The sequence below is a fragment of the Hippoglossus stenolepis genome, chromosome 5, assembly GCF_022539355.2.
Source record: "Hippoglossus stenolepis isolate QCI-W04-F060 chromosome 5, HSTE1.2, whole genome shotgun sequence".
Lineage (NCBI taxonomy): Eukaryota > Metazoa > Chordata > Actinopteri > Pleuronectiformes > Pleuronectidae > Hippoglossus > Hippoglossus stenolepis.
This window is the reverse complement of record NC_061487.1, coordinates 12,517,909-12,537,178: the sequence shown is the minus strand read 5'-3', so window position 1 is coordinate 12,537,178 and position 19,270 is coordinate 12,517,909. Positions and strand designations below refer to the sequence as shown.

At 40.9% G+C, this 19,270-nt stretch overlaps 1 protein-coding gene across 2 annotated transcripts in view; it reads right to left on the bottom strand.

The window, feature by feature from the left end:
- tp53i11b (tumor protein p53 inducible protein 11b) overlaps window positions 1-18,920 on the bottom strand; it is a 39,409-nt gene extending 20,489 nt beyond the window's left edge. The window contains exons 1-2 of one of the 2 annotated variants that reach the window (XM_035156953.2): window positions 18,718-18,920; window positions 13,009-13,073 (exon numbers count right to left, since the gene is read on the bottom strand). The gene's annotated coding sequence lies outside the window, so the exon portion shown is untranslated. The remainder of the gene's footprint in view (window positions 1-13,008; window positions 13,074-18,717) is intronic. The other variant, XM_035156952.2, reaches the window with a different exon arrangement.
- Between the last annotated feature and the right edge of the window lie 350 nt (window positions 18,921-19,270).

The following is a 19,270-nucleotide window of genomic DNA, read 5'->3' as shown; positions in this document are numbered from 1 at the left end:
GGATCAACTGTGAACAAATGTGTTACTCAAAATAAGAAAGCAGACTCTACAGCCTGCTCATCTCCCCCTGCTTTTCCATAAATAACCGGAGACACAGTTGCCCAATAGTTTCTAAATCCCCTCACCACCATGTTTGGGATCTCTCGCGGGACTATGTAGAGCCGGGATAATAAAAAACAAAACAAAAAAAACACCAATTCAACTCAACAGACTCAGACTAGACTAGAAACAAGTGAGGGAGGTTAGTCCTGAGTGACATGTCTTTCTCTTGTGTGCACTCACAATGATTGACTGGACTCAGTAATTGTATTGCCTCTCGTGGTTAGTGTTAATGTTGTGGATTTGTCATTGCCCTGAGGAATATTGGAGCTTCAACACAGTATGCTTTCAAGCTGAAAACAGGGAGGATCAAGTCTCCGTGCTCTATTGGAGTTACAAGCCTCATTGACTCTCAGGGGATTACAGATGTCCTAACAGTGCTAAGGAGGTGCTTGTTTGATTTACTGGTTCAACTGACTTAACTACCTCATCTGGCCCTGAGGTTGGAAAACAATTGGTGACTGAAAAATATCAAAGGGATTACCATAAAAGTTTATACTCTGACATGAATGGTTCCCATTTCCATTTGATCGGAGTTGTCACTTATCTAGTGAATTACCTTTACATCTATGAGATGGATGGACGCACATTTTTGAACTGACTTGCATAGTTCTCTGACAATCTATTATATGGATTTATGCAATTATGTGTGACCACATCTACTCACTGAGAAGAAGACAAAGGCATGAGTTCCCTTGATCCAGAATAACATGACTGTCTTGTGCCCCAGGGGAAGTGGATAACTGTGGAACTTTACTTTGAAGTCTCAGTTCTGCAACAAGCTCAACAAAGACTCAACAAAAACAGTTCAATGGGAGATGCAGACATGCAGAGTTTCAGCCATTCCTTTCTTTCGTAGTGGGTGGCATTTCAAACAGTCAAACTAATTTGTGGTACAGCTTCCCCTTTGCAGCATATTTTACAGATATACTGTACATCCATTCTTCAACATCTTCCTGATTCACAAATCACTGCCTGATGATGGATCTGGTGCCGTTTCTTTTCAGATCTAATTCGTCTGCCTCCATTTTCTATTATCAATACAAAACTCTACAAATATCTATCACAACTCCAACTCCAACCAAGCACAGTCAATAGAAGTAGAATAAAACACAGTAAGGCAATGAAACGTGGTGACACCAGGGTTGTTTTGAAAAGGTGAAAACTGTTAATTCTGTTTATTCTTCTGCCCACAAGGGTCAAGATGAGATAATATGAATTGCAATAAGAAAATATATCTTCAAATTTTACTAGAGTTGAATCAACACAGTTCTAACACGACTACAAAAACCTCTATACAATATATTTAGTCAGTCCCTGTGATTGTTGTCAGATCAGAAACAAATGTTATGAAGGAGCAACAGATTACTAAGAGATAAACATGAAGAGTCTAAAATGGCCCCAGTCTTCTCCCTATGGCTCCGTGACAGCACATTTCATCAGTACAGCATAGTTGAGTGTGGGCAGTTGTAGCATACATCATATAATGCAAAATGAGAGATTGATCCTGTTGATGTATCCAGTTATCCAGGGGTGATGAAACTCAGCTTAAGTAATGGATTCCTTGCCTGACAGATGCTGGCTCTGATGTAGTGGACATTACAAATGAGGTTCAGTTGTGGTAAAATAAAGAGAAAACTGATGAACACAGGAAGCAGAGCTTACTACAGCTGGCGGCAATAAACAAAAGACAATGGAGGAGGCAGTGAATTCCTGTCTTGAGGTCTTGAACAGGCCACCAATACATGGCCTGGAAACCGTATTCTACACAACACAAAAGATCTGGAAATGCAAGCGGTCTGTGTTAACGGCTCCTCAGTTACTATCAATGGATTATTGTGCGTGTGAGTCAAACAGATTAAGGCTGTTGTGTAATCATCTGGGGACATTCGACATGAGATGAACTCGCCCTAATGAATCCAAAGATAAGGAGTTTCCCTGTCTAATATTCAGTTATTACATCGCACTAAACCGAGGGAATTTACCCTCTTGTTGCCTGACTTACTCTGACGCAAGCGTGTTGCTGGAGTGATGACTGAAGATCTTTGGGTAGTCACAATTACACACAAAGCCGAGTATACAAGCACTAACTGATCCTGTGATATGATCTTACTAGAGCATCTATGAAGGCAAGGTTTTAACAATGATTATGATGTTAAAATTAACATCCTGATGCTGTGAGATACTGTCAGTCAGAACGTGGATCTCTGAACAATTATTTCGAGCACTATCCAATCCACTCAACCATAAGGATTGTGGATAATGACAGGGTTCACAGGACTGCAGTCCAGCTGCGTCTCTGTTGACTCCCTGCGGGTCTCTCATTCTAGTGAAGGCAGCCCACCGTCCCTCCTGGCATTACTACTTCTCCTTCCTATATCAACCACTAGGAGGAAAATAACACATTGAATACACTATTTTTGCAATGCTGGTTTGCACACAGTTGTGTTAAACTTACATGTTAACTTAGAGACACTATAAAACCTGGTAACCTTTAAGGTTAAGGCTACAAACAACCCATATTGAAACACTTTCCACTTCCAAGCTCATTCTGGAGGAGCTAGTACTAAAAAAACAAATCATAGAGGGAGTGACCGCAGTACGACTTGACACTGCTTTATACTTTATACTCTACACGCAATGCACATTTATATATTGGTGTGTCAAATAGACAGGTGGTTTATTTTTACCATCTCTTACTCAGTGCTCATGTGGGGTACAGGAATGAGGTGGAGGTGCCAGTGATTGTTTGGTGTTTCCATCTCTGGAGGCATCTGGACACGGCAGGCTCACCGTGAGGCCAGCTCAAAAGCAGTGGAGACATGTTGAGCTAAAGCAGAGCTGACACTTAATGCACCCGCGCAGCTGGGAGGTAAACAATCTCCTCCGAGGAGCAAAACCATCAAGAAAATAAACTATTCATTTATGTAAATAAACACATCTTTTCTGCATTGTTTATTCAGTAAAAATAAAAGTTTTCAGATCAGTAAACATAAGCACCAATATGTCTGTCAAGGCTAATATCAGTTGATTTTTAGTCAGTGAACGGAATCAGTGGGTATGTACTTACAATTAATTTTGATTTGCTCATCTCTGCCATGGTCTGTTACTTCAGTGTCACAGTGATTTAAAGATGAGTGATAATTACAATTACACAGAAAATCTAATTAAAAAGCAGATCCTGTCATCATTATTGTAATTAATGACACATCAACCAAAGCTACAACACTTTCACAAATTATTAAAAATTATGCCAAAGCTGGAAAAAAGCTATGGACTTTAAATAATTAAACTATATACACCCAGTTATCAAGACCATGAGTTTTGTTAAGGCAGGATTTACTGAATAACTGCAGTATTAGACGAAGTGCATGAACAGTGTTCATAACTCAGCAGGGTTAAGTCGGACAAAATGAAGGCACTGGAGGTTTAGTGGAGTCAAAAAGAGGAAATACCAGATGTCAAAAGTTTGTTGTCCAGGGTAACTGTTCACCAGGACTAATTATACGATCTAATGAGGCGGTCTTTAATGACGCACAACAAGCGCTTATTAGTGGATAAAACTCTGCAAACCCAAATATTTTCCCCTCAGGACTGCTGGGAGATTACAGGAGACTTCTTAACATTTCAAGGGTAACCACAAACACTTCATCACAGAGTTGTGTGGTGCAGTGACCGTGAAAAGGGTTGTGTCACTGCACTTTGTGGATTAAGGCAAATTACATTTAGCTTTAACCTGCACTGCTACAATGCTCTACATTTTCACTTGTAGGTCACAATTAGACTTATCACTTGCATTATCCTTGAAATGCACTAGCAGCAGACACAGTGGTGGTAACTGTGCTTGGTAAAACAACAGGGGAACCATTACGGTTATGTGGTTGTATGGATTGTACAAGTGCATCTTAATAAGAGCAGTGAGAAATATATATGTATATAAGTAGATGGCAACTGGTAATGATCAGTAAAAGCAACATTATGAAAATCTCAGCGGTGGTTGAACACTGCAGTTTATAAATGGTGGTAAATGTTTTTTTCTTAATGTTTCTCTGCTGCAGAGAAAAATAATAATAATAAAAAATTGACTATTTCAATTGTATCACATTTGACAACATAATTTTGTGTTCTGTAGCTCCCCGGGAGCTCAGTCTCTGCTACCAACAGTTCCATTGATCCATTTATATATTTATATACAGCACACTGTGGCCAGATTAAAAAAACTGTTTTCCTCACATTCTGAGGAATGGTTAGAGAAACAAGCTGTGAAAAATCCCTGTACAAAAACCCTGGTGCAACAGGCCTATAGTTTAGGTTAAGAGATTAAAGTAAAGAAGAACAAAAAACACTGTCTGGCTTTCTGACCCATAAATCTGGGCCTGTAGGTACATTTTACTGCCATACAAGGGTCCACCACTCACCAAATGCAAGTAAAATTCTCCTTTAGCAAATCAAATAAATGAGTTCAGCCACCATTGGTGGGTTCCTGTTGTAGACGGACTTCATCAAACTTATTTTCCACTTCTTTGATTGACTCTTACTGTCAACCATTGCAAGAGCTTGACACAATAGATTGGACAATGTCATTTCTGGTGCCAGGATATTGATGATATAAACATACCTAGCAGTAAGCACTAATCCCTACAAAGTATGAAGTGATATTTTGATGGTATTTTATCAGTTCTTCTGCTGCTATTATTTCCCGCAGCTGCCCACCACAACAAAAAACGCATGCATAGTCTGTATACACTTCACTGTGGGCGTTCGTGCAACACATAGGCAGCTCAGGCAGGCAGACCATCGCCCCAGCTCTATATACTGCTGGATGAGTACTGTGTGTGTGTGCATGTTTGTGTCCCAGCTATGCCAAGCGTGTAGGGTAATCAATACAACCAATCAATCATCTAATCCAACACTGGTGACTCACCCTGGCAGGCGTTTAGATAGTTGGAAGGTCTGTCTTTACTCTCACAGGTCCAAGTACTGTGACTACCCCTAATGGCATACACTTTTCTGTAGCTGCAGCAACATGCTGGCACTGATCTCACACAACAGGAGAAAATCACTCCCAACAACAAACCCGCTAGCTACAACTGAGTCACGTTTAAACAGGTGCAGACAGGGCGGAGGAAAAGATGAGATCAAAATCCCAACATAGAGAGACTGGGTGGGACCCATATTTAAATAGTATTCCAATATTCATGGCTTGGTTATACCATATTTCAAATACTATGTTTCAAAAATACAAAATCGCCATGCAGATTAATAAATGATACAAATTTAAAATTGTTCAAATGAAAATGTTCTTCATCTAACCATTACTTAGTAGTACCCTCAACTACCCACGGTCACAGTGTGCCCTTCACCCACAGAAAACACTGAATTATGCAGTTCTATGGCCAGTTGAGAAGTATTTTAGCCAGTTTCACGTTTACTCGAGCAGACCAAAGAAATAATTCTAAACCCTGTCCCACACTATATGACCCATATGACTAAGCAATTTATAACCCCGTTTTACATTCTTCTATTCAATGAGCTTGTTGACGACAGAAGAACTAATCAGGGAGTAGGATAATCTGCAATTACTACAAGTAGAGTAAACATGTTTCTGTGTTACTGAAGGGAAATCCTCACGGTTGGGGATATTTTCTTTCGTTCCATGTTCGTGAATTAAGTGTTAAAGCAACTGATTGAACAGCCCCAAGACTAAGAACAGCATTGAATGGAAAGACAGTCTGTCACTGATTTTTTAAAGACATACCCTAGTGAACTTGTGAAAGTACTGTTTGCAAGTGCTTCTGATTGTAGATATACTGTCTTAAGTACAAATCAACCAGTGTCAGTTTAACTATAATTAAAACAATGTTACTTGAAGAGAATATTGATCCATGAGGTGCAACAATATGACAAGTTCACCCTTGCTCAGCCTGCTGGAGTGCTACCTGGTTGCTAGGCAGCCGTGCTGAGTGAAGAAGACGACTCACTTGCAGGATCATTCTGCGTCACTAGGGATTAGTTCATGTGGAAATAATTGCAAGATAAAGGTCAAAAAGAGAACCTTGAAATATCCACCATATTGCCATTTATGCTATTATTATTATAACATTTTTATCCTTTGCCATCTCACCTCCTCCCATGAACATGTGTAAGCAAGCATGTCATATATTCCGGGGCTCATCATTCTAGCCATGATAGTGGTAATTGATGCACACACACGTAGGTTGGCTCACACAGCAATAAACACACTTCTATTGCTTATAAATTTCAGATGAGCCGACAAGAGTATTCCATAAATCCACTAACATCAACATTAGTGTGCAGGTACACGTCAATTTTCAAGTGTTAGGCCAGAAGCTCATAAGACCAAGAACAACAAATTCCATTTTATTAGCATGTCATTTTCCTAATTGGCCTGTGTGGAAAAAACACAATTTTTGTACCTCACACTGCAAAAGCATTGAAGAAAATATCAAACAATACATGACAGCAATTACCAGGAATGTGCCATTTCTTTAGTTTACGAGACACAAAAGGTAGTAATGACTTAGGCTGGGTCGGGTAAGCTAGAGATATTATACAGTTTGTTCTCTGCTTTAATGGCTTTAAAGACAGCGCAGGAACCGTGTCATTTAAAATGCTTTGTGTCCCAAATCTCACTTGTGAAAACCCATCTTGCTTTCAGAGAGGCCTTCAAACTCCTTGATTTAGCACTAAAACCAGTCTTTCGAGATTCTATTTCATCATGCCACTGGTACAACACGCCCCAAACACTGCAGGCACTTGCTGTTGTTTTACCACACCATGTTTTCTGTCAAATTACTTAAGAATCTGACCAAGCGTTCGATGTATTACACTCATCAATTTTCAAAACTACAGAGACAATGAGGTTAGTGCTCAGGCACTGCAGTTTGCTACTCAGACCTCGTTTTGTCTCAATAGAGCAGCCTCTTGTGATGCAATTGAAAACGCGTGCAGTGTTTCCCATAGACTGTGTGAGTCTGACAGGGTCTAATTTGTCACGCCAAAGTTTAATAATGATGCAATTTTGTTTTTACACTTCTCATAACACAAAAGAATCTCTAACTCTGTGTTTCAGACCAGTGCTTCACTGTAAAGCTGTGTGCAGCACTATCTGCCCCAATCTCTGTCTCACATTGAGCGGTTGCACATGACAGAGTAGTGGGTGCATGTTACACGATCACAATGATCTACCCTTATCAGACAGTATTATTGCCGAATAGGCGCTCTTGCTTTTTGCTTTGCTTTGAGTCAGATAACTCAATTGTTCCAGCTAAACAGCAAAAAAAGAACTGTGTGGGTTTTATGACTAAAGAAAATAAAATTGACAGTGGGGCCATGACACCGAGTTACACCTGTAAGACGGACTTAACACTACAACCCTACTAAGAAGGTAACTAGTGGACTGATTACTTCAACATTATACAAATTGTACAAAAGAAAAACATTCAAATTATTTCCGTGCTGTAGTTCTGGGTTTGAAAGTCTTCTCTCGTGAGATTTATTCCTGCGAGACACCTCGTTTCCAAGCTATAGGCCCCTGTCTGAGACAAAGAAACCTCATTTCATCATTTCATCAGACTGCCATTCTGTTACCCTGCTCAGATCCGATGACAGAAATACTTGAATCAATGCCCTTTATCAGTAGGCAGAGCACCTTCCATAAACAGTGCAATACAAACAGCTGCATCCATACCAACACAGGCACATACCATTCCTGTTACTATTCAGACTCTGATTGGTGTGTCCATCACTCTCCCACACTGCAGACAGAGTGAAAATAGTAAAGGTTATGAAACATTGCCTGTTACGACCTCGCTCAAATCTCCACCTTCCTCTAGACTGTCTGCAGAAATTATAAAACAGACTTTAAATGTTAGGAGCCTCTAATAGCATGTCATTCAGCACTAATTAGTTTTAATTACAGGGATATCGGGGGTTATGTAGTCTTGTGTTGCTGGGCAGCAATAAGTTGTACAAAAATAATCAACTGACAACATAATTTCAGTCATTTTCCTTGAGATGATAACTCTTCTGGGAAATCATATGTTTTTGTTCAGCCTACAGGTTTACAGAAGCAGTAGACACAGCTCACTTTACAAGTAGGCAGAGAGACGTAAATAAAGTCCTTGTTTGTTGTATAGCAGCAAAATGTTTTCGTCCTAAACAGCTCTGGCATACCTCGTAAGTCTGGCAAGGCATGTTTGTGTGTTTGTAGGCATGTGTGCAAAGCCTCTGATGTACTCTACTCAAATCACCCTTTCTGCCCTAAAAGCATTCGAGCCATTTTATCGACACCTCAAGAAAGCCTGTTACTGAATGATGTCTTTGTGTTGAGGTAAAACCAACTTACATCCAGGAGGAGAAACATAATCATTACTGCCAGTTTTGTCACACTCTATATTGTTAACTCATCCTCGGATATACCAAGGCTGTGTCTTGGTAAATGTGAGCGCGCCCCCACACAGCTTGCTAATCAGGTTTGTGTAGAGCACCACAAATGCCATGAGGGCTCAGCTGAGTTTACACAGAAACAAATGAGGGAATCAACCTTAGCCAACAGCAAATCGTTGTCTGCACAGAATGGTTAATGTTCAGGAGTGATGAGGAAGACATCTCATCTGGAAAGAGGCAGGGTTTGTCTCCTGGACCTGTTAACCTCACTTTATTCCTTTAGCAAGGGTCTGGTTGTGAGATCACGTGGAAACCACTCACATTGATACTCAATGCAATTCATTGTTTGTTACTATTAAAAAAAAACTTTATAAAAATATAAAACACTTTAATAATTCAGTTATATGTTTTTAATTCATGCTGCAACTAAGAATTATTTGATACAGATTAATCTATTGATTACTATTGTGACTTAAAAAAAGCTCTGGTAGACGAACAATTACACAACAAATCCAGTTGGCAAGTTAGGTCCTGCAGCTTTGTAATTACATAAAGGCCAACTATTAGTTCCTAGCTGACAATTTAAACAATCTCACTACCCATTAAATATTTGGCTTTTGCTGTAAGAAGCTTGACAACACAATATTTCATAAAAAATGTACAAATTCTAGTGTTGTTTTTGTTCAAGATGCTCTTTTTTTTTTAGCAAAGAGGGTAACCTCAGCCATTAAGGGTTTGGGGAAATGGTGTGTTGTTGCAGTACCGAAGGTTTTGTTTTAGAAAGATGGTATTCAATTTCATGGATGTGGGAGCAAAAATAAGCAACACTATCTATTAAAATGATATGTTAGAATGGAAAAGGTGAGCATGGTCTGGGGTTTCTGTGCAGCATTATTAGATTAAATGGTGTTTTACTGAACAAAGCCAGTCTTGTCGAGCTTGAACTCCAGCACTGAGGAAAAGAAGTTCAGTGTCAACACTGTTTTCAAAGGTGTCCTAAGGCAAGGAAGCAAAAGTATATGTGGATCTTGCAACAAACACATCCACAGATAATGGATAACTGTTACTGTGTGTTTCCCACATACTCAGATTCTTGAACTATCTATCTGTGTATCTGTTGTGAATGGACAGCGAGTACAGTCCGGGCCCACGCACTCAGCACGCTGGGCACAATGCCTGCAAGACCTGCATGCTGGTCAAAGGAACGTGCACAGCTAAAGTACAAACTTCCAATGCAATGTCCTGCCTGCCTGCCGAGGAAAAACTCAGCAAGGAGGGACTGAGCAAATGAAGGCACTGTGCACGGTGCTACAATGACAATGGCACAAATACAGGATTAGAGATCTTTTATCTTATGAGAAGTATTAAATATTTCGTCAATTTTATAATGAAACTGTGGTTGCCCACAGCCACATAACATAAAAAAATGTACCACCCTTTTACACCTGCACCTTATTGGTCAACTCTCTTCTCGTCTCTGCTACCGTCTGATGTGACATACACTCATTTCATCACTGCAGGATCAGACTGCAGTTATTTAAAAATAAACGATAATAGTACTTTGTATTTAAAGAGCATGGGCACTACCGCTAATAAGTAACGATTAACCAAAAGACGTTTCGGCCTACGAAAAAAGATAAAGATACGTTAGGCTGGTGGGCAGGTTATGTAGTCATGTGTACCTACACGCTGTGTAACACCAGTAACACAGGCTAACGCAGCAACCATTTGTCCAATGCCCACAGAGGGTCGTGCGAGTATCAATCAATCAGTCATCAATCAAATTTTATTTGTATAGCCCATAATCACAAATCACAATTTGTCTCACAGGGCTTTAACAAGGTGTGACATCCTCTGCCCTTAAGTATATGGAGAATGATGGAGGTATGAGTGACGTTTAGTGTTGGTACCCGCAGCAAGTGTTACTCTTTACAGCACACCAGGTGTGAAAGTGTAGAAAACAGGAGCTGTGGTAGGTGAGTCTGAATTCTATTAGTTACATAAGCCATGTTCAGACATGACCAACGGAATCTACCTGTAGTCTGACTTTCACACATGCAGTGGGAGGTTCTCTGCACAGACGCGTTCACAACAGCATCAAATCCTCCGCATTATTCAGCCGAGAGATAGAGCAGCCGAGTGCGGCGGACAGAGGCAGGAAGTGACGCATTTACTCCGCTGCTGAGATCATGTGATCATGTTTACAGCATCCCGACACCATCATCGGCTCTTATCACCAATAACTCTTTTGACATCTTCGTCGTCTTCGTGTATGACACCACTTTTTCACCAGGAGAATTTTGTTTTATTTTTGCTTTCGTCACATTTTAGAAGTGCCATCAACTCCCCAACTCCACTGAATCCAGTGGGGGATCCCCCGTTGCTAACTCTTATATAGTTTGGGCGCGAGCTTTGCTAATGAGGGCCGCACTTCATCATGCATGTCGACCAATAAACTGTACGTTGTGCTAAAAATCTAGAACCAAGGAATGCTTTAAAACGGTCAAACGTCACAATTCAGTACTACATAGTTCCCATTCTTCTCACATGTTTTCAGTAATGTTAAGAGACAAATGACTGATTTTGGTTTAAACGGCCTTTAAACACCCTGCTGCCATCCGCCACTCAGATCTTTGTGGGTGTCATAGCAGCAGCTCTTACCTCCCTGTGTTTTCATGATCTTTTTACCATATGGTGGGCCACAGGCAAAAGCTAATTTCAACATCTGAGTTTGGCGTATGTTGTAAGCACTCAGCTGTACTATTGTGGCTCTGATCTGTAGACTCTTCGTACTGTTTGACAGGTAGAAGAGGCGAGTGGTGAGTTGAGTCTGTTGTACTGTTTTCTGGTCCATGAAAGACTCTTCACATCCAAACTCAGTCCACACAGAAGTAGCCCCTCTTTTAAGTAAGAGCTCCTCACTTTGTCTTGGCTGGTCAGAGTCCTTTTTCTGACTCACATATTGTTCTTCCATGTTTGTGTTGCCTTCTTGCAAATGTCCTGCTTCTATCTGTGCTGTGTGAACGCAAAGCATCATCCAAGAGTCCAATTTTTAGCCCAATGAAATAAACCGTAGAGTATTATATTACACAATATACATTTTTCTATCATCATGCAAATTATATATGTGCATAAATATATATATCCTATTGCAAAGCCCTATGACACCCTACTCTGAGGTACATGGTTTGTAAGCAATGTTGCCAACTGTGATTTGCTTACATTAACTTCTGAGACAGTTTAAAGTTTAATGTCCTTCCTCTCTGTTGCTGTGTGGTGCTCAGCTGTTTTTTTTTATATCATTCACAATGAGATTTATTTTCAGCAAGAAAGGCTGCTTATGAATTGCTTATCACGGGTTCCAATGTGTTTGTGCCCAACACAGACTTGTGTTCCAGCTGCTCCTTGGCTCAGTGACTGTATTAACACTAATGCTGAAACGTTTACTGTAGCTGAGCGTCTATGGTTAAGTGCTGTGTGTTTAGCATTCAGTTGTTTCTAGCATTCAGTTGTTTCTAGCACTCTCCCTTGCAAAGACAATAACTGATGACATTTCATAAAGTTTAATAAAACATGTTAACTCCACACAGAACCAGGATTTGAACCAAGAACCTTCTTGCTGTAAGGATATAATCTATTTACTCACTGTATCACAATGCCCCCCCCCAGTTTCATAATAAACCAAAAGATTTTTTACACTTCTCCTGACATAAAAGATATCTCTCTCTGAATCAGAGAAACAAGCCCTGAAGGTACTGACTGCTTTGACAGTGAGCCCCCTTTTACTACTTTTGTCACCAAATCAGTGGGTTTCTGTTCCAGTCACAGAGAATCTACTTTAATGAAGCAACCTCTAGATTAACTGAAACGTGAAGTGATCCGTGATGCACTAAAGAGCACGCACTAGAGTAGCAAAAGTAGCAACAGTTCAGTGGGATCCAAATGATCAGTGATGAGCTGCTGCTAGGTTTCAAAATCGAAGTGTAATCAGTGAGTCAATGAACCGGACAGAACGACAACAGGATGAGGAAACCATATGGCTCTGAGGTGATGGGGTAAATCTATGACGAGATAAGGCTGCCACCTCAATTTTAACATTTAACAGCTTAGATATTCACATTTCTTACAAATGGGGTCAGTTAACCAGACGTATAATGAACGCATTGAGACTAATAGATGTGATGTATGAGTGCTGCTGAGGAGAAATGAAAGGAGACTTTGTCAAAATGGCAAATGGAGAGAATGTGAAACCATAAAAAAAAAAAAAGTTCCATGCATGCAATCAGAGAAGCAGTCAAAACAATCACAATGCTCCACTGTGAGAATGAATACATACAGACTCCTCACAACCAGTCTCCACAGCAGAGCTTGTTCAACAGCTGACCAGCACAGCCTGGTATATTCCTCATTTCCAGTGACTGCAGGCCTTTTACCACACACTTAAAAATTACTAAACCATATACATACGTGAAGTGAAAAACAATTCTAACTTTGACTTACTGAATTTGGGAGGGAGATGATGCTCCTGCTTTTCCGAAGATCCCGTGACGTCCTCTGAAGTTCACCTGTCAAATGAAAATCAAATAATAACATATTTTAAAATGAAAAAGACAAACTTATGGTCTGAAATCTCTTGGAAGAATAAACCAGAGATTGTTTGAGAAAATAAAAGTGGATGCGAGCAAGTCGAACTAAAGAAAGCAGCAGATGTTTCAAGCATTGCAATAGGAAGTAAAGAGGTTATCAAAGATGATGAATCCAAGATAACATTTTTGAGTGAAATGACTTGCCCAATATACACAGACATTTTCCACAATGTTGTCCCACCACTCAACAATGGAATTGCTTTTCTGTCAGTTCCCCAGATACAATCAATGAGTTGAGCTGCTTCTGCTGCCATAAAACAGCAAGGTCTGAAAAGCAGCATATGGTCTTAGCTTCTCTAATCTTGTCCACTGGAAATAAACACTAGCGTGTGTGCTGTGGGGTCGTTATTAAGGCCTAAAGCTACACCCTCATCACACTAGTAAGTAGGAAATTAAAAGCAAAGATGCCAGGAAGAAAGCCATCCTCCATGGCAGAACAATATTGCTGGTCCTTAGAGACAGACCAGAGGTCAGCGAGTGTTGGAAGATGAAACTAAATATAGTCAACCACCAGCTTGCTTAGCTAAATCATATTTGTTTCTATTCTTAGACTAAATCTAAAGCAAGAATCACCAAATCAATATAAGTAGAAGAGACCTACTGTAGTGAGTGCTGTTCTTGGGAAAAATGAACAACACATCCATTATTAAATTATCATATATAAATAAACAAGAAAGTCTTGTGGCAAAGCTACTCGCTGTGTTACGGTCTCTGATCTGTCAGGGCCAAGTGCCCCAGGCAGTGAACCTACTACCCTCACAATACAGAGGCCTGCAAGTGTACATTTGTAGAGTTGAACTATAAATAAATTCAACCTAAAATGATATCGCTCACAGTTTGTTGTGCCATCGGTGGGCTCGGCTTTTAGCTCTAATTAAACACAGGGAAGTTAAAACAAAAAGGTGGTCACCATCTGCTTTGGCCAGCCAGCATGCGGCATGCCAGGAGTGTGTGAGAGACCTGTGGGGCTTCCCAGAGCTGTACCCAGTGATAGTCCTTGCTTCAGTGCCTCTTCACAAAAACCACACAGAGACAAAAAAAAAATCTACATGTACTACTGTTTAACTCTCCAGGGATCATATCAGCCTCACAGTCTAGCTCCACTGAGACCAGATCAAGTCTCCCTTCCATTTTCACTCAACAGTGAATGTGACTGCTTTGAACAAGGAGGCCATAGCATAGTGTAATGTTTAAAGTGCACTTGTATGACGGTGTTTACTATTTCCATGTGAAACATAGAGCAGTGTTGTTGTTCAGCCTGAGGACCATTAGTTAGAAGAGTTTGCAGAAAAGGCTAAAAGAGTCTTTGCGTGTTGGCTGTGAGGACAATATCCTGCAGCCACAAGTGTTAAAAGCGTAAAAAAAAGGTTATCAGGTCAGATCTGACCCATTTAACAGAGCCAGAGTGTTACCCTCTTAACTCTGTGAAAATACCTCGTGTTTTTATCATGCTTGCTTTGAATAAGATGATAGTGATGCTGTTGAGCATATACATGAGAAGGAAAAATTGCTGATGGCTGCTTCAGTGCAGCCACTATTACAGATGTCCTGATACTGATACCACCATCAGAAGTGCCTCAGATACTGCTGGAAATTCCCGGCATTGACGAGTAGGCAAATCTATCTACTGAACCAATACCACATCTTAGTACAAGTACATTGGTCTTATCAATCATTAATTATTCAGCTACTGTTTTTAGTGGCAAAGAAGAAGTGCTGTCAACAATTTGACAATAATTCAGACAGATAGATTATAAAATAAGTTCTATGGCATTAATTCTGCATATGTATTTGTTTTTCAGCTTGGGTTTACGCTACGCCAGGCCATACAGCAATGATAGCAATCATCACTTCCATACAGAGTTTGTAGCATACAGCTTTTAAAATATGTAATGTAAGTTTCGTACTTAATATCGGCTGATAGTCCAGGTATGGGAATCGAAATCAGGAAGGGAAGATGGTACTGAAACATCTCTAGCCACTATCTTCAACAGTCATCCACTGTTGCTTACTCCGAGCCTTTTTAAAAGATATTTTGGGGGCATTTTTGCCTTGATTGATAGAACATCTAAAGTGTGAAAGGAGGAGAAAGTGGGGACGATAAGCAGCAAAGGGCTGCAAGCCAGAGTTGAACCTGCAGCCCAGCACATGGGGCACCAACTCTAGCAGGCGAGCTACCAGGCACCTTAACTCCATGACAATTTCATTAACTTCCATCAAGCTGAAAATTAAGTCACCATGGTTGCTAAGAACAGAGAAGAATCCCCACTTCATTTTTCCTCATTCCTGAGATTAGAAATCCCTGCCCACCCACAGAGCCTGGATGATATATGGATTCCTGATTAAAAACAACTGTCTCATTTATCTCCTCATTCGACATCACATTTTCTTTACTGTGAGCTATCAGGAATGTATGAGCCACCATGTTGCCTCCCTCATGTTATTGGCCGACGCAAGCCTGCACCTTGGGTCTGGTCTTTGTTGTGTGTTGGAGTGCTGGTACCATTACAAACATGAGCAAGCTCATGTACCTTAAGCAGTTGTGTAATTTTGAAGGGATAAATACAACGGTCTCTTCTTCAACGTAAACAAATTGGGCAGGTGGAGGTGGTAAAATGAGTTAAACGTACATGTCAGTCATCCGGTCATCTAACCTCACAGGAAATGGGACTGAAACTTTCCCTGCAGACTGGTTAACAGTACGCTACAGCTCAGTTCACAGCACCAACAACATGAGTGTTCATGAGAGCGCTGCATTATTGCTGAACTGCACTTTAGACAAGTCTTGACATGTCGAACACTAACCTGAATTATTAGGTGTTAAGAAGACTCTCACACCAAGTGATTCATGGCTCTTGAGAGCAGCCATGACCTACTCCACCAACTGCCCTCACTACCTTTACAGTCAGTTTATTTTGATAGTTAGACTAAATGTTGCGTAAAAGTGCAAGGGAGAGGAAAGGTACAAATGAAACAAACGTCTTTCATTTTCATACAAACACTACAGCACACTGGCCAGCTTGTTTTGTTGGTCACGGTTCAGGGCATTTATGTATTTTTCAGTTCATTTGAAATGGACTATGAAGAATGTGCAGAAAAAAAAATTCATAAAAAAAGTTAATGGGGAAAAAGATCCTTGAGGCAATAAACAGAGACAATGGTTAAAGGATCCTCCAGCATCATTTTGCTCTTCTGTATGGAAGCATAATGGCAAATGTGTGCAAGCACCGTGCAACATATGTGGGTTATTCTAGCAGTGGTGCTTCCAATACGGTGAACCATTAAAGAAGTAATCACCAAGATGTGTCTGTCCTCCCATTCAGAAGCGAATGCCATGCAGCCATACTGCACTTCATGGTGATGACTACCGTCTATGTGGCCATGTTTATAGGAAAAACAAAGCTGCAGGTTTTGTTTGCCCTTATAAGAAAATCTATTCTGCTAATTTAGATTTGACAATGATGAAGCGTTTATCCCATACACAGCAAGGAGGGTTCGGTTTCACCTGTGTCTGTTTGTTTCTCTCTTTGCTTGTTTGTCAGCAGGAATATGCAAATGTTACTAAACCTCCAGAGGCCTGTACTACGAAGCAGGATTTGCAGTTATCGGGGTAACTTCAGGTTTACTTCAGGGTTCTTAGTCCAACGAAGCTTGTTCACTTCTTATCGGGGTAAATCACCATGGTAACTTAAGCTGAACGGCCATACGTAGTTATATATTTTGATCCTTCCCTTTAAAATAGGTTTATCCTATGAAATTAAATATTTATTCAGAATGGGGGAGAGATAGTTAACAGATTTACCTTGTGACGTCGCCATCCCTCCCTCCCTCATCTCTCTCTCTCTGAGACTTGCGGAATTAGACCTCACCAAAATGACACTACATTGTGGTGCGGCACACACTCTCCTTAAAGGGAAGCATAAGGGATGTTTAAAACAATGTCTAGTTTGTTAAGTCCATCCTCGCCGCTAACACATCCACTACATCTCAATCACTCTCTGTTTCCAGATGCGCCAGACGCATCCTGTCACCTAACAAAGGCCCACAGTCCCATTCCGTGCACCATGGCGGTAAAAAAATAGGTCCATATGTTTTTATTGACTCGTAATTGCAAATGTTTCCACAACAGTGGGGCCTCAGAGTCAGTGCAGACAGTTTGGGTCAAACTAAAGCTCATTATAGAGGCTACATTAATAACATGTTGTTGCAACACATAGGTGTTGCAGCAACATGTAATTAATCACAAATGCAGCTCTAGTGGGGGCATCACTACGATTATTTCATATTCAATTTCTGCCAATAGATCCCCTTCACCTAAATCTTACACGCTGGACTTTTAACAAACTTTTAGAATTGTTGTTTGGCCTTGTTGGAGGTATGGGCTCTATGGCGTAATATTCCTGTGCCTACATTTTGCTAAGGTAAACAGTTGTTAAGTTGTTCACCTATTACTTCTGCCAAGGAGGTTATGTTTACCTCTGCCAAGCTGTTAGATTACACTTTCATCCGTGTTTGTTTGTTTGTGAGCGGGATTACCCAAACTTACTGGACAAATTCCTACGAAACTTGTTGAAAGGATGAGGAAGCGGTGACGAAAGAACCCATTCAATTTTGGTGCAGCTGCGGATCAAGAAAATGTCCCTTCATTGTCTTTAACACTGTGAGATGGGGCGTTTTTTTCATAATTTCGTTGATTTCTCTGAGAATAATCGATGGAACTCAATTTGAAGGGAAGGGGACTGCTATTTATGAAGGTGGGCAACTTAGTGACGATCCAAATAAAAATCCAGATCTGGTGAACTTAAATATGCTTTCATGGGGGGGCTGTTTGGCCCCAGTGGAGGAATGTGCCATTCGAGTTCAGCATGATAAATGAAAAACAATCATTACCCAACCTTACTTATTAAGCAAATAACTTACTAATGGTACTTTAGGTGAAACAAATAAATAATAGGAAACGATTCTTTTAAAAGAACAAACAATAACCTACAAAAAAAAAACAAGTTTTGAAAGTAGAAAATATTGGGCTGGTTAAAACCCACCAGGAGAAGATGAATAAAGAGAACAGAGAAGAGAGAAGAGAACAAGCTCGCACATGTTTAGTGCTGCTGCTAAACTACTTCACAGGTCCTGTTAGTGGGGTGGGGTGTAGTAGCTCCACCGTGGCTACGTTAACGAAGCGAAACAATAGGACGTTACAATTTAAAAACGCATCAAGAGGTGTTTTCCTTTCATACATGTTTACGGAGTTGTTTTCCTTTCGCGTTATATTTGACAGACACGTCCACCACGCTCCCTCCGCTTCTCCTCCAGCTTTTGCTCTACACATCCCAGTTAACGCAAAACCACAGCTACGACTAAAAGAAACACTCAAACAACACACGGAATCGAACACGTCCAGTTCAAACAGGGGGGGGCACGCTCTTTCTGTCAGAGCAGCGCGGTGCGTGTCAGCGAGCAGCAAACTCCCCGACACACGCGCGAAACATGGCTGCAAGCGCGACAGAGTCCAACTGGAGTTGGTGGAACACGCAGCAACAAAAGCACAAGGTGCGAAACTCACAAGGTGCGAAACTCACAGTGGGAGCTGGTGGGCTGGTGTCCGGAGTTCGTCTCACAGAGGAAGGGTCGCTGTTAGAGAGGAGAGTGTTCGGAGAGAAGGGTGTCTCATCACAGCGCTCACAGACAGACAGAGAGAGAGAGAGAGAGGGAGGGAGTGAGAGAGGGATCACTACTAACCCGGGAGCTGCTGCTGACAATAACCAGAGAGGGGGGGGGAGTGAGGGGAGAGGGAGTGAGGGGGAGAGAGAGAGAGAGAGAGAGAGAGAGAGAGAGAGAGAGAGAGAGAGAGAGAGAGAGAGAGAGAGAGAGAGAGAGAGAGAGATGCCGAGTGTACCGTAAACAAACCGAGAGAGCACACACACGACTTCCTCTACCGTAATATGTCAACTAGAAGCGCGCCGTGAATGTCTTCCACATCTGCTATAAAAACAATGGGTCACTGTTAGTCAGTGGTTCATTATCCTATAGCTGTTCACGTCTGATAGGAATCAAACACACAGTCTATTTGTAGGCGGTTCCATGGGTGGTGACCTCACTTATTATCTTGACCACCT